This window comes from Astatotilapia calliptera, chromosome 10 (genome assembly GCF_900246225.1).
Source record: "Astatotilapia calliptera chromosome 10, fAstCal1.2, whole genome shotgun sequence".
NCBI classification, from domain to species: domain Eukaryota; kingdom Metazoa; phylum Chordata; class Actinopteri; order Cichliformes; family Cichlidae; genus Astatotilapia; species Astatotilapia calliptera.
Genome location: NC_039311.1, coordinates 15,010,705 through 15,024,242, shown reverse-complemented (window position 1 = coordinate 15,024,242; position 13,538 = coordinate 15,010,705). Strand labels below are relative to the sequence as shown.

General features: G+C 40.6%; 1 long non-coding RNA gene across 1 annotated transcript; it reads right to left on the bottom strand.

Annotated features, from left to right (window-relative positions):
* Positions 1-6,801: 6,801 nt before the first annotated feature.
* LOC113030753 (uncharacterized) lies at positions 6,802-7,980 on the bottom strand. The gene is made up of 2 exons (XR_003273645.1): positions 7,309-7,980; positions 6,802-6,890 (listed from the first exon to the last, which is right to left on the bottom strand). It is a non-coding gene; the product is annotated as an uncharacterized LOC113030753 (long non-coding RNA).
* Positions 7,981-13,538: the final 5,558 nt, after the last annotated feature.

Below are 13,538 nucleotides of genomic sequence, written 5' to 3'. Positions count from 1 at the left end.
CACTTCTTGAGTCCGGGCCTGGGTCTCGTCTGGTTTGGGGGTTGGGTGGGGAAATTGGGAAGTTGTACTGAGAAAACATCCGCCCCTGATGAGGCCAAGCCAGCCGGAGCCTGTTTGTCCCGTGCAGGCACGCAGGACACAGCGCCTGCCTCTAGTGGAAAACACGCGCTACAGTGAGCTCAGAGCTCAGCTGGCCAACAGATTGAATTCAAGAAAAATGTCTTTCTGGACTGCAGTGCGTCCACTAATTCAGTTCAGTATAACCCACCAAAGGCAGCAGCTCACACGGGGGGCGCCCGAGTCTTATATTAGCTAATAAACTTTGACTTGACGACTTATTGATCTGAATAAATGCTTGACTTTTTAATTTTAAAATAGTGAAAAAGTTAGTTTGAACTCATGCCTCATGAAAAATGTAGGCCAATTACCTGATTGAGCTTTAAAAAAAAAAAAAAAAAAAGTTAAAACAAATAAAGTATTTTTCCATTCTGATTGTTTCTGTAAGCACATTTTTATTTACTTCATAATGTTTTACAGTCAAGCACTGGAGATGTTTTAGGTTTTTTCTGCATCGATCACCTTTTAGAAACCAGTTTGTTTACCTTCAATCCAGTCTGATTAAAACACTGATGGAGTTATTAGGCTGTGTAAAGTTATATATTATCAAAATATATAGTTTGGCTTATATATTGTGTGTCCCCCCCCCCCCCCCCCCCCCCCCGTTTAGTCATTACTTTAGAGAAGTGTATACAATTTGAGGCCCATTATTTTACCAGTGAAGTACAAAGATAGCAGCATGGTGTAACACATACGTTTACCACTGTGAGCACTAAAGTGCTGTGACGGCCTCCTGTCTGTATACATGGGCAAGTTGCATAAGCTGAAGGTGAAGAAAAGGTCAGCAGACACTTTTCAGACACTCTGCCCTCTCACAGACACTCACAGGCTCAAATATCTGCGAGTCCCACTTTGCTGGCTAAACTGAGTGACCTGCACTGCTTCCATGTGAAATAAAAGTGTAAGAAGTGTAAGTATTAGCCAGGCGAATTAAATGCACTTGATTCACTGATAACCAGTAAGTGCGGGCAACTCTAAAAAAAGCAGATGTTTTTGACAGTTTGCTGGTCTGGACCATTCAGGTATGTTTTAACACTACGCTGCTATCTTCCCAGGAGTGGACGCCCCAGCAAATTCACTCCAAGGTCAGACAGTGAAAGGCTCAGAGGAAGGGTAAAAAACCCCTAGAGCTACATCTCACACTCTACAGACCTCAGTTAGTAGGTTAAATGTTAAAGTTCATGAAGGTATGACTGAAAAAGGCTGAACAAGCATGACTTTTTCGAGGGTTTGCAAGGAAAAATCGTCTTCTGTTTAAAAGAGTATGGTAGCACAGCTTAGGTTTTACAAAGCTGGATCTGAACAAACAATAAGACGTCCTTTGTACAAATTAGCCTAAAATAGAGATATTTGCACATTAGCACAAACACTTCATATTAAAGGTCAAGCGCGGTGGTGGAAGGGTGATGCCGCAGCACCTGGACACCTCATTGAGTCAATCATGAGCTCTATAGATCACGTGAAGCCATCTTTTTGACAGCTAAATTAGGTCAGAAAACAGGACAATAATCCCAAGTACAGCAGCAAATGGCTGAAAAAGAAAATAATCAAAGTGCTGCTGCAAAGTCCAGACCTCATTTTCATTAAAATGCTGTGGTAGGACTTTAAGACAGCTGTGCATATACAAATATCTGCAAACCTCAATGAACAGAAGCAAATAATGGATGAAAATTCCCTCCAAGCAATGTGAGAGACTGTCACACCGAAAGCCTCAAGGTATTGCTGCTAAAGATTGTGTTCTTACTTTTTCACAACACTGCACAGACTGTTTTTAAATGTTTTAAATGTCAGGCTTAGGACATCACTGTCACTCATATTGAATTTTCATAAAATCAAATTCATGAACTGTTCTAAGCAAGAATAAAGTTACAGGATTGTTTTCAGTCCAGTGTCTGATTATTTTTTTAATTCATACATTAAGATGTTTTCGATTGTTTTATGTGTCTGAGGTTTCAAAGCAGGATGCTTAAAACATTCAGATCAGTGGACCTTACCATAAATGCAATGTAATACACAGCACTACGCATTAGATGGCAGTGTCTCACCTTGACACCTGAAACGTGCAGCGCGTTGGGTTTCACGTCTCATTACTAGACGGAATGTACAAAAGGAGGAGCGAAGATTCGAGGATCGTTTCTCCAGTCTTTTGATTGCTGTCTCAGATCAAATCATCTCCACATGCGGTTTTTAATCCGCAGCGTTTCTCTGCCAAATCAGCGGGCATGACTACAGCGGTCACGCACAGGCAACTTATCAGGTGCCTATTCACGCCACAAACAAAGCGGGTAAAGAATTGCTCTCAGAGACACAAACTGGTTTGGAAAGACAGGACTTGGCTTTGGAGAGTATTCAAAAACGTTAAAAATGGTTAAGATTGAAACCAGAATAAAAAAAAAAAGTGTGAAACGAAAGCAATATAAAACCTATGTGGTGACAGCTGTTGGTTTATTTTTGATTATTTAGGGAATATTCTGGGAAACACATTTTGTCGCTGGTTCACCTCCAGAATGTTAAACAGCTGCGTTTTATGGGAAGTCGTGCGCTGGAACAAAGGAGGTAAAACAGTTGGTTTTAGGTGGATTTTGTTACAGACACAGCCAGGGTAGCTATTTCCCTCTGGAGCTTGTTAAACACAATTATTATTCTCATACATCTCATGTCGGATAAATATCATGCTACAGCTGGTTGGCCTTTCAAAGGCAACAAGCCAGATAATCAGTCAGTCTGGCCACACAAACCAGTAAAGCCACAGAGTGCATGTTTACATTTTGGCTGTTATGATATGGGGCGCCGTTTGTAAAGTGAAACATGCTAAAATTAACGGCAACACTTTTCCACATTTAGCTCAAAACAAGTCATTTTTTACAACATTTAGTAAAATATTTGTAACTTTTCATATTTAAAACAGAATTTTAAATGTTAAATCTAAATGTTAAATATTCAATCTAAATGTTAAATCTAAATATTATATTTAAATCTAAATGTTAAATGTTAAATCTAAATATTATATTTAAATCTAAATCTAAATGTTAAATCTAAATGCTAAATGTTAAATGTTAAATCTAAATGTTTAGGCTAACATGCAAATTTATTGCACGGATCAGCGGAAATACCAAAATAAAAGCATTCCGAAAACCTCCGGTGTAAAAGTGTGCCGGTAGTGGTCAGACACGTTCTCACTCCCAAAGCGTAATAATTTTCGCTAGGTGACAAATTGTCAACATTTTATGCTTTCGGGTACCCAACAAGTTCCTAAATTAGGCATCGGAAAAAGGAGAGCACGTGAGAACCATTTGGACTCAATCTACGCATGTTCTTTCATTTTCTAAAAATCGCTTTGGAAAACACTATTTTACATCATTTAACTGCTAGTAAAGGTTAGGAATAAGGTTATAGTTAGGGATAAGGTTAGGTTTAGGGCTGCAACACATGGCTGGAATTAGGGCAGGGCGATATATCGAGTTTTTTTAAAAATATCGATATATTTTCATGCGAGATATAAGATGTGACAATATCGTTTATATCGATATAGTCTATGTTACGTTATAATTATACTTGTGGAGCCGCAGGTTTGCCTCTCTTTCGTTCACTTTTGTCTCTACGCTGCGTTACTCGGCCTCGCCTCTCCTTCACTGAACACAACTGCCCCTCCGCCATAGCTTCATCTGCAGGCAATGACAAGATGAAAGCGGAAAATCTCCGTTAGCGAGTTACCGCGGATCGCCCCGTGCGTGGGGCTGGACGGCGTCAACGTGTTAGCGAGCTAACCGGGCTGCACGGCCTAAAATCCTTTCATTTTCTCAAAACTCGACAGTGCGCCCTATGTATGGATTCTGGTTGTGCTTACTGACCGCGAACCGATTTTATGTGGTACACAGCGCTCAGCAATCTGTCAAAAAATGTTTTAATATGACTTTGCTAAGCTACGGAGCTGCACCGCTTGATGGATTGCCGGATGATTACGGCTACCGAGGAGGAGCCTCGCGGAGTGATACGTACTGTGCTTCAACGTAATATTACCATACTGTGTGTGTATAAGGACCACAAATGGCACCTGTTCAGAGACGTGGTGCAGCTGTGAAATCTTGTAAATGACCTCATTAATATTTGGTAAAGTGTTTTGTAAACTTATGAGTGGCTATTATATTGTTGGAGTGAATGCTTTTATTTTGAAAGTCACAGAGCGACAAGGTGCCGTAAATCAAGTGGCGTAAACCATATGGCAGAAGCGCGAGTTTTAATGCACAGAGAGAAGGTGTGCTCTATGGTTAATGGACGGGAATGGGAAAAAGAACGGCTATTAAGGTGCAACACTGAGTCGAAAGCAGTTTCTTAGCACCTGGTTGATGAGGGAACAAGGTTTGTAACAAAGTTTGTCCTGTAGATATGTATTTTGTTGTTTTACGGAGCATATAGCTGCTGACCGCTACTAAGCATAAAGGCTAAGTTTTCACCCACTAGAGGGCGCTAACGTACCTCGTCATGTTTAGGCAGCGATGCAACGATTTCCCTGTTATATGCAATAATTTACAAGTTTTAGTGTTATTTGTTATGTAAGGTAAGGAGAATTAATTTGTGATTAATGAATAAGTCAAAAGGTTAAAGGTAACACACTGTTTGATTTACTAATAGTCTTTTATTCTGTATGTTGTAGCTCTTACGGTGTGTTCACATACACGGCTGTTTAATAAAAGGATTGTGAACCATCAGTTTGAGAGACCATCTTTTCAACCGGGGATGCTACAAATCTGTCTCTTTGTTATTATGCTCAGCGTCTGTTAGTTTACATTTTGACTGCACAATTGTGAGCTTTTTGTTATGCACAAAAAGAACATAGTTTTCTTTTATTTATGGACCATGATTATTTAATAAATGCTGATAATTTATTTTTGAGTAATTTTTTCATGTACATCTAAGCTGTATGTAAATAAAAGTGCCCGTGTGACATCTGGGACACAGTGTGACTAAGAACTCTCTTTTTGTTCTTAACTTATGGCTTTAAAAAAAAAAATATTGAGATATATATCTTATATCGCCATCCAGCTAAAAAATATCGAGATATGAATTTTGGGTCATATCGCCCAGCCCTAACTCAAAGACAAGTATCTTTGACAGTGTGTATATATAGATGTATTATATATAAGAGACAAATATTGTTCGTTTAATATGTTGGCATTACTAAATTTAGCTCAATGCTTACATATATGTATAAAAAGAAAATGTACAAGCTGTGATAACTGTGTCTGATAGAATGAAGAGTAGACTGATATATTAAATAATCCTTTATTGGGTGAGAAAATCAGACCATGTCATAACTGCATTAAGTCATACAGAATAGATATCAGAGCCTTAAACAGGCTGACTTCTGCTAAATGGGTCAAACTGGGAAGAAAGTATACAAACACATAACATCCTTATGTAACACTATAGATCAACTTACCTCTGAATATATAAAGCATATAAACAATTACAGCAATATGATGCAACAAACACAGCAGTGCAACTAATCCAAAATACTCAAAGCTTCATAGAACTGAAACAAACATTTATTTTTAGCTCCATTCTGCTGCTGATACATACTTTAGGTTTCTGAATATTACACTTGTTGCTGCCTTTCATAGTGTGTAACTTGAAGGCCCTGAGTACTTTCTCCCACACTGAAAACATTGGAATGATAAAATGATTTGAACATTACCTAATAAGACTGATTCAGGACAGACAATTAGTTATTTTAAACTTTTCTAGCAGTCCTTCACAAACAGGGAACAGTCTGTCTATTCTCTCCATCTGTCAGCTGCTGCTGGCTCTTCCTCCTCTTCCTCACACACTGCTGAGTTTGTCCTGGTGGATCATCAGGGGTGCAAAGCCTCACAGATGATGTGCAGCAGTGGGTCCCTCAGTCTGTCCTCACTCTGGACACTTGCAGTTGTCACACATGGAAATCAAATGTGTGATAAGCTGCAAGTGTAACTTATAAATAGGGCTGGGCGATATGGCCTAAATTATTGCGATATAATTTGAAGCATGTGCGGTAACGATATATATCGCGATATATTCTTTTCTTCTGTATAACGTATTTTCCACACTATAAGGCACACTTAAAATCCTTTAATTTTCTCAATTGAAGCTGGAGGATAAACGCCAACTTTTTTTCCACTCGATAAATGTTAACCTCACGTTAACATTTATCGAGTGGAAAAAAAGTTGGTTTGGATTCCTGTGGTCAGGGACAAATGCAATCGCATAGCAGGATGCTGTACACGGGCTAAACTTCAGTCAGGAGAACAACTGAGATTATTCATCCACAATACAAGGTTAGTTATTAATATACTGCAAAAATATGGGAATAGAACAGCTGCGAGAGAATTCAACATTAATGAATTAATGTTACGGAAGTGGAGGAAGCGCAATGTTTGGCTTTCCCCATATTTCAAAAGTGCTTCATCTCTGTGCTATGACTGTCACCCGGCAGATGATAATGGTTGTAGTCGCTGCGATGCTTTGTACCTCAGGCTCACCAGAGACAATCGTATCTAGACAATTGTAATTTCAGTGACTGAATTATTGCCGGTCATTCGTACATTTACTTTATTATATAAAATGTAGAATATATATATACTGGAAGTGCTGGGTATACAAGTCTGGCCTAAGTCTTCGGTCAGAAAGACTGCAGCAGTCCAGGAGTTTAGTTCACCGTCTTTAATGAAGCTTCACAGAAGATATGCACTTATAATTGTGGCAGGTGCAGTATCGGTGACTATAAGCATGGTTGTCTGGAAACAGAAACAGGTAATACTATAATTAGCAGGGTCAAAGATAACTAAGCAACAATCAGAACACATCATTTACTCAGACACAGCAATATTTTACAATGTCCACAAGGGGTCGCCATAAGACCAGAAGTTGGCTAAATAGCACATATCTTCCCAGTTGCTAGTACTAAGGCAAGCATGTGGCAAGCTAACAACAGCTAAACTAAACAATAAACAACAGAAAAATCCTTTAACCGCGGGATATAATCATTGGGGGAGATTCTGGCCACTGGTATTAACTTAGTGCTAGTTAATTAAATAATTAAATAAACCTACTAACGTGGTAGCAGTGTACTGAGGCATAACTTTAGCTTAAACATACACAAACAACTATAACTATTATCATACCAGTTAACCTGTCAAAGGTAATAACACTTACAGTCTCATTAACGCACACGGAATCACACAAACTGCGATGCAACTGTATGGAAGAAATATAGTATCATCAGAATTCAAGTATTTTTAGACATTGAATTTATTTCTTCCATACAACTGCCATGCTCTGCTGCTGCTTTTCGTCCCTCACTCTCCCTCTGCGTGATGCGCACATGATCACTGGTGCGCTCATTTGGGTGCGCTTGGTTCTTGCCTCTAGACATCCTGAGGCCGAGTCAGCAGGGAATTTGCACATAAAAGATATAAATTAAATCTTTTTGAAACTTATAGAATCTAATCTTTTGGTTTCTTTTTTTTCATAGCATTTTATCAAACTGTTGTCTGCTACAGAGTTAAAAGTATTGTACTAGTAGTAATATAGCATCCACCATCTCCTGCTTGCATATTGCAACAGTCACCTGAAGGGGCTGAAAATTGTAAAGACCCTACAGAACAATCAGTAAATGTGAGTAAATCTGTGATTCTGCGAGTAACACACTGGGTTCAGTTTGGAGGTTGAACTCTCACTCACCAGGATTGACAGCTGTCTGTGCCACAGTTAAACTCATGCAGTGCTAATTTAAAAACTCTCAAATATTTTGGACAATTTATATTTGTCTATCACAAAAAAATACACGTCTTCATTGAAGTAAACACACAGAGCAATTAATATATATTTTTAAATATAATTTTCTTTATTTTAATTATCAAATTACAAATAAAAAAACCCAACCCACCTCACGAGCCCTGGTCAACCCCTCACTTGAATTTTTGATTTTCAGTTTAAAGCAATTAAATTCAATCCAAAAATTCAATCCCAACAATCAAGTGATTCCCTGTGAGCAACGGTGGACAGGGAAAACTCCCTTTTAACAGGAAGAAACCTGTGACAGAACCAGGCTCAGTGTGGGGCAGTCTTCTGTCATGACTGGTTGGGAGGTGAGGGCAAAATAAAACTGAACATAAATGAGAGCACAGTATAGTTATTATGTTATAATTAACCAATCAAGGTGGACAGGTAAACTGCACCAAAAATAGCGCCCGTTATGGCAAGACCTAGACCTAGACCTAGACCTACGTTACTTGCGAAGTTGGCAAGAGCACTCTGTGGTACTTTCTCACGTCTAACAATCGCATTCTGTTCCTTTAGTACACTCAACTCCCATTCAATGTTGTCCATCCTAGTATCAATCATTCTATTTTGCTCTATGAAAAACTCTAAACGCTGAGCTATTCTCTCCATTGACTCACTTTGGAACTGCTGCAGGGACAAGTGTCAAAAGAAAAAAAAAGTTCCCTGAATTATTTAAATGTAAAGGTATTACCTTTGTCAAAGGCTCCTGCTTTGCAAAAACAACTCGCTGTTACTGAAGACGCACCAAGGTAAACTGTGTTAAAGCACCTCTATTTAAGGACTCATGTGGCAGAGATGGTGACGTCGACCGTCACGGGAGACTGTGACGTGCGGTCGACCGTCACGTCACAGTCTCCCCTTTGAGAAGATCAAAGGATCAAAGAATAGCTCCGTGTCATTCCGCGCATGCTCAGATCATGTGTATTGAAACGAACGGGATATTTATTTATTCATTTTAAATACCTTGCTATATAACAAAGGCGACTGCGCACTCAAAGGACGAGGAGAGTTCAAAATAGGGCTGTTCGATATAACGACACATATGGATGACGATATGAAAAAGTCTATCGCTTCATATTACGGCAATATTTTTTCATGGTTTTTATGGCTGTATCCCAATTCAGGGTCTGCAGCCTTAAAGTACGCAGCTTCAATGGTCCTCAAGGGCCGCGTACTCAAAGACCGCTAAGGCCGGAAGTGCGAGGCTTGTGAAATGGGACGGTCTAGCCTCCGTCGCGCTGCCCAGGTTGCCTAGCAACCATGATAGCTGGAAACGTGTGGTTGACAGAAATTAAGGAGAACATATTTTGCTCATTTGTTTGTTTCTACATGAGCTTTGTGTGATTTAATAAGTATCTGAGGCTGAGACCACAGGACTGTAAAACATGATTGTTGCATTCTTGCATATTTCTGAAAACATCTTAGTGGTGTGGCAGCCATGGGTTGAGCCAGCCCTGCAAACCCTGTGGATGGACGATGCAGTGGACAGTGGGAGGAAGCATCCTAAAGCTCTCTTTGCAGACCAGCCTGTGCGATTCTCCACTCGCCGACCAGAAAAGACAAACGGCGGGTCTCAGTTGCAGCACCTCATCCATTACAACCAATGTATGCAGAAGAACATCTCTGAATGTACAACACTTTGAATCTTCAAGCAGATGGGCGACAGCAGGAGAAGACCACACCAGAGCCACTCCTGTCAGCAAAAAACAGAAACTGAGGTTACTGAACTGGACATGTGTGTGCTTAATAAACTGGCAAATTACAGCAGGATTTTCCTATCCTCGGTCAGAAGGCACAGGTGACTTATATGATGAAAGAGAGGGTCCACAGCAATGAGAATTAGGGTTCCTTTAATCCAAACATCTTCAGAAGTGAATTCGTGTGAATATATGTATATGTGTGTGTGTGGTTCTGTAAAATAACAGAAATTACAATTAGCAAACAATTAAAGTCAACCAAGCTGGTCTAAATAATACAGAAAGGGTTGAACAGAAATGACTAAACACCACCCCCTGGTGGACACAAATGTGCTGCTGCACAGGGATAGACTCCATCTTTACTTTGGGCAGCTCAGTTCACAAGGGTAGCGCCATTTTGGTCAAATCAGCGTGAATATACAGTGTCTCGTGGCTACACAAACCGCTGGAAAACTCTATAAAGGCATCACACAATGTACATAGGCAAGTGTATGATAAGTTACAACCATAGAACAAACAAATACAAGGCACTTACTTATCATTCACGCACACGCACGACACATGTTCAGCACAACAGCCCAGCTCCACCAGCGCTATCACGGTGAACCAGTAGTGATGTGCGGATCGATCCTGAAATATCGATTCCTCCGATACCAATCATTTATGTTCTAGAATCGATTCTCACATTAAAATATCGATATTTTAGTAATTTAGAGTAAATTTGTAGTTTATCATTAACAGGAACACAGTGGAAAGAAACTATAACATTCGGATTGCCTACATTCAAAGGAACTACTTCCTCTTCCGCCTTTCATAGTCATGTGCGAAATACAACTGTATAAATGTCTCGCAGCCCCTTGGCGTGCGCACTCACAACAATGGCTGAGCGTAATTGTGCGGATGTATTTTACCTCCACAAACAGCTGAGCCGTGGTTTGCAATAAATGTGGCAAAAAAAGTGAGGTGTTGTGGCCATACTTGCCAACCTTGAGACCTCAGAATTAGGGAGACATTCAAAAGGGCTGTTTGGGCGGATAAATATATTTTACAGGGTTTATTTATCGGATAAAATACGTTAAATGTCACCGTTATTATTGGCCGGCCCGGAAACAGCGGGGGTGTCCAAATTCAGAGGCTGCTTCCACCTGAGGACCGGCCTTCGCGGTCTAAAGAAAGCCGGGTAGTACGTCACGAGCTCCCTCGGTGGAGTGAAACTCTGCCGTCTGCTCCTTGCTGTCTAAAATATAACCGGACACTGACGTAAACTCTTCTGTTTAATCAGTTTTCTGTTTGACGTTTATTCAGCTGTGTGAAAACCCCGGAGGAACCCTCCCGAGGGAATAATAAAGTTTAATTTAATCTAATCTAATAACTTTAATCTCAGCCAAACCGATTTACTCACGAACAAATAAAACACTGAAAAAGCCAAACAAGAACATTTTTAAGTTATCAAAGTGACTTGTACATCATGTTTAACCCGAGTGGTGAAAGACCGCGGGGGTTTGAAGACGATGTGTCGGTCGGCTCAGATATTTGAAGTTTACACAGCTACATTCTCACCTGAAAATATGTTAAAAGTTTTTTTGCGACCCAGAAAGAGAAATAAGAGTGATATTAAAACTAAGTCGCTGCCGTCATTGTTGGAAACTGGAATTGGCTGGGCCGCGCTATGAATTCTGCGATATGGTTTTTCAACTTTGTTGTCCGGGTGGAAAATCTGGAGAAAGGTGGGATTCTCCCGGAAAAATCGGGAGGGTTGGCATGTATGGTTGTGGCAACATCACTAACCTTGTCAAACACCTCAGAGTAAATCATATCACAAAATATGACGAGCGTATGTTGAGGCGAACTGAAGAGGAGGAGAGGGACAGGTGCTGCTAGGGTGAGAGTCTCTCACGGAGTCCTTTAGTCCTCCAGGCAGGCAAGGTGTTCAAATAGCACACAACTTTAGTTTTTTTATTTCTATATGATGAACTCTGCATTATTAAGTGATAAGAAGAAGGTATTCTGATGTCCTGTAATCATTATGACGCTATAATTTGAGATACAATAAATAAAATCCGTTTTGTACAAAGTATCGGTATCGGATCAGTATCGTCGATACCACCCTGAATATTACTTGGTATCGGATCGGAAAGGAAATCAGTGGTATCGCACATCACTATGAACCAGCGCAAACACAAACAAAGGATGGGAGGAATGTACCATCTTAGCAGTGGTTAGAGGGGGTCCGTGGAACAGTCTATATACACAAATCAGAGGGGTTTTCTACAGTTACAATTTGCTCACCAGAATTGGACAGTAGAAGAATGGAAAACATTGACTGCTCTGATGAGTCTTGATTTCTGCTGTGACATCCCAACTATGTTTTATTGTCATAAGCACAGTAAAGAAACATATTCTCCTGTAATATAAAATTCTTCCTTTGCTGTCCACAATAGATGCCAAACAGAAATAAATTCACATGTAAAATAGATAATAATGGGCAGCATGGTGGTTAGCACTCAGGCCGGGGTCTTTCTGGAGTTTGCATGTTCTCCCCGTGTTTGTGCGGTTTCCCTCCGGGTACTCTGCTTCCTCCCACCATCCAAAAGACATGCAGTTGGTGGGGATAGGTTAATTGATTAATCCAAATTGCCCATAGATGTGAATGTGAGTGTGAATGGTTGTCCCTGTCTGTTAGCCCTGTGACAGACTGGCGAGTGGCGACCTGTCCAGGGTGTACCCTGCCTCTCGCCCTGACAGCTGGGATAAGCTCCAGCGCCCCCCGCAACCCTGAAAAGGACAAACGGAAGCGAATGGATGGATGGAATAGATAATAATTTAAAGACAATAAAAAATCTCATAACTATAAATCAGCATGTATGAAATGCAGTAGGTTATGAACTCCTGTCAAGTGTTTGAGTCTAATGGCAGCAGGGAAGAAAGAGTTCTTCAGTCTGGAGATCCTCCATTTCACACTTCTGTACCTCCGGTCTGAGGTTGAAAGTGTGAGCAGTACGTGTTGGGGGTGGATAGCCTCCAAGAGGATGGATGCGGGTATCCAGTGGACTCTCTGACAGTAGGCAGCCTTCACCACTCTCAGGTGTTTGCAGTAAAAAAAATTTGCAAAAAATAGCCTGAAAGCTTAGTTCCAGCTGACCTTGTATCAACCATTCAGGTTGGTGCTGGTGGTGATATTTTCTTTAGTACCAACAGAGCATGCTTAAACACCCCAGCTTACCATCCATCCATCCATCCATCCATCTTGTTCCGCTTATCTGGGTCCTGGTCATGGGGGCAGCCTACGCAGAGAAGCCTAGCCCCTCCCTCTCCCCGCCCACTTCCTCCAGCTTGTCCAGGTGAACACCAAGGCTTACCACAGCTTACCAGAGAATTTTTAAATGATAGAATTGGCCAACTTATAATATTCAGGAGCTGGAATGGGCTCCAGCCCAATTGCGACCCTGATAAGGATGTGCAGAAGAGAATGGATGGATGGCTAATATTCAGGCTTTACCCAGGCCAGATCCGTACTTACTCTTTTATGTTAGGCTAACTCTCTCCCAGCTCTGTCACATTTACTGTGCTGGAATAGGAGAGTATCAATCCTCCCTGGTAACACAAACAGATTTTAATGTACCGTATGTTTGATTAATTGCTTGATTAATCACGCAGTCATGTCTAAATATACTCATTATCTCAGCTCTCATTTACTTGTACAGACTGTTTTACAAGAGCATGTAACGTGGGACAGATGTGGGGGCCCAGAGGCTGCAGCATGTGGCTTTTTCACATTCCTGTCACTGACCATGGCTGTAAACTCACACAGGTTAAGAACAGCAGCAAATCTTCAGTTTGGCAGTTGCAGGACAGTTTTCCAGGGAAATGATAGGCTGGAGTCTGAGTGGAACACTTTCTTTA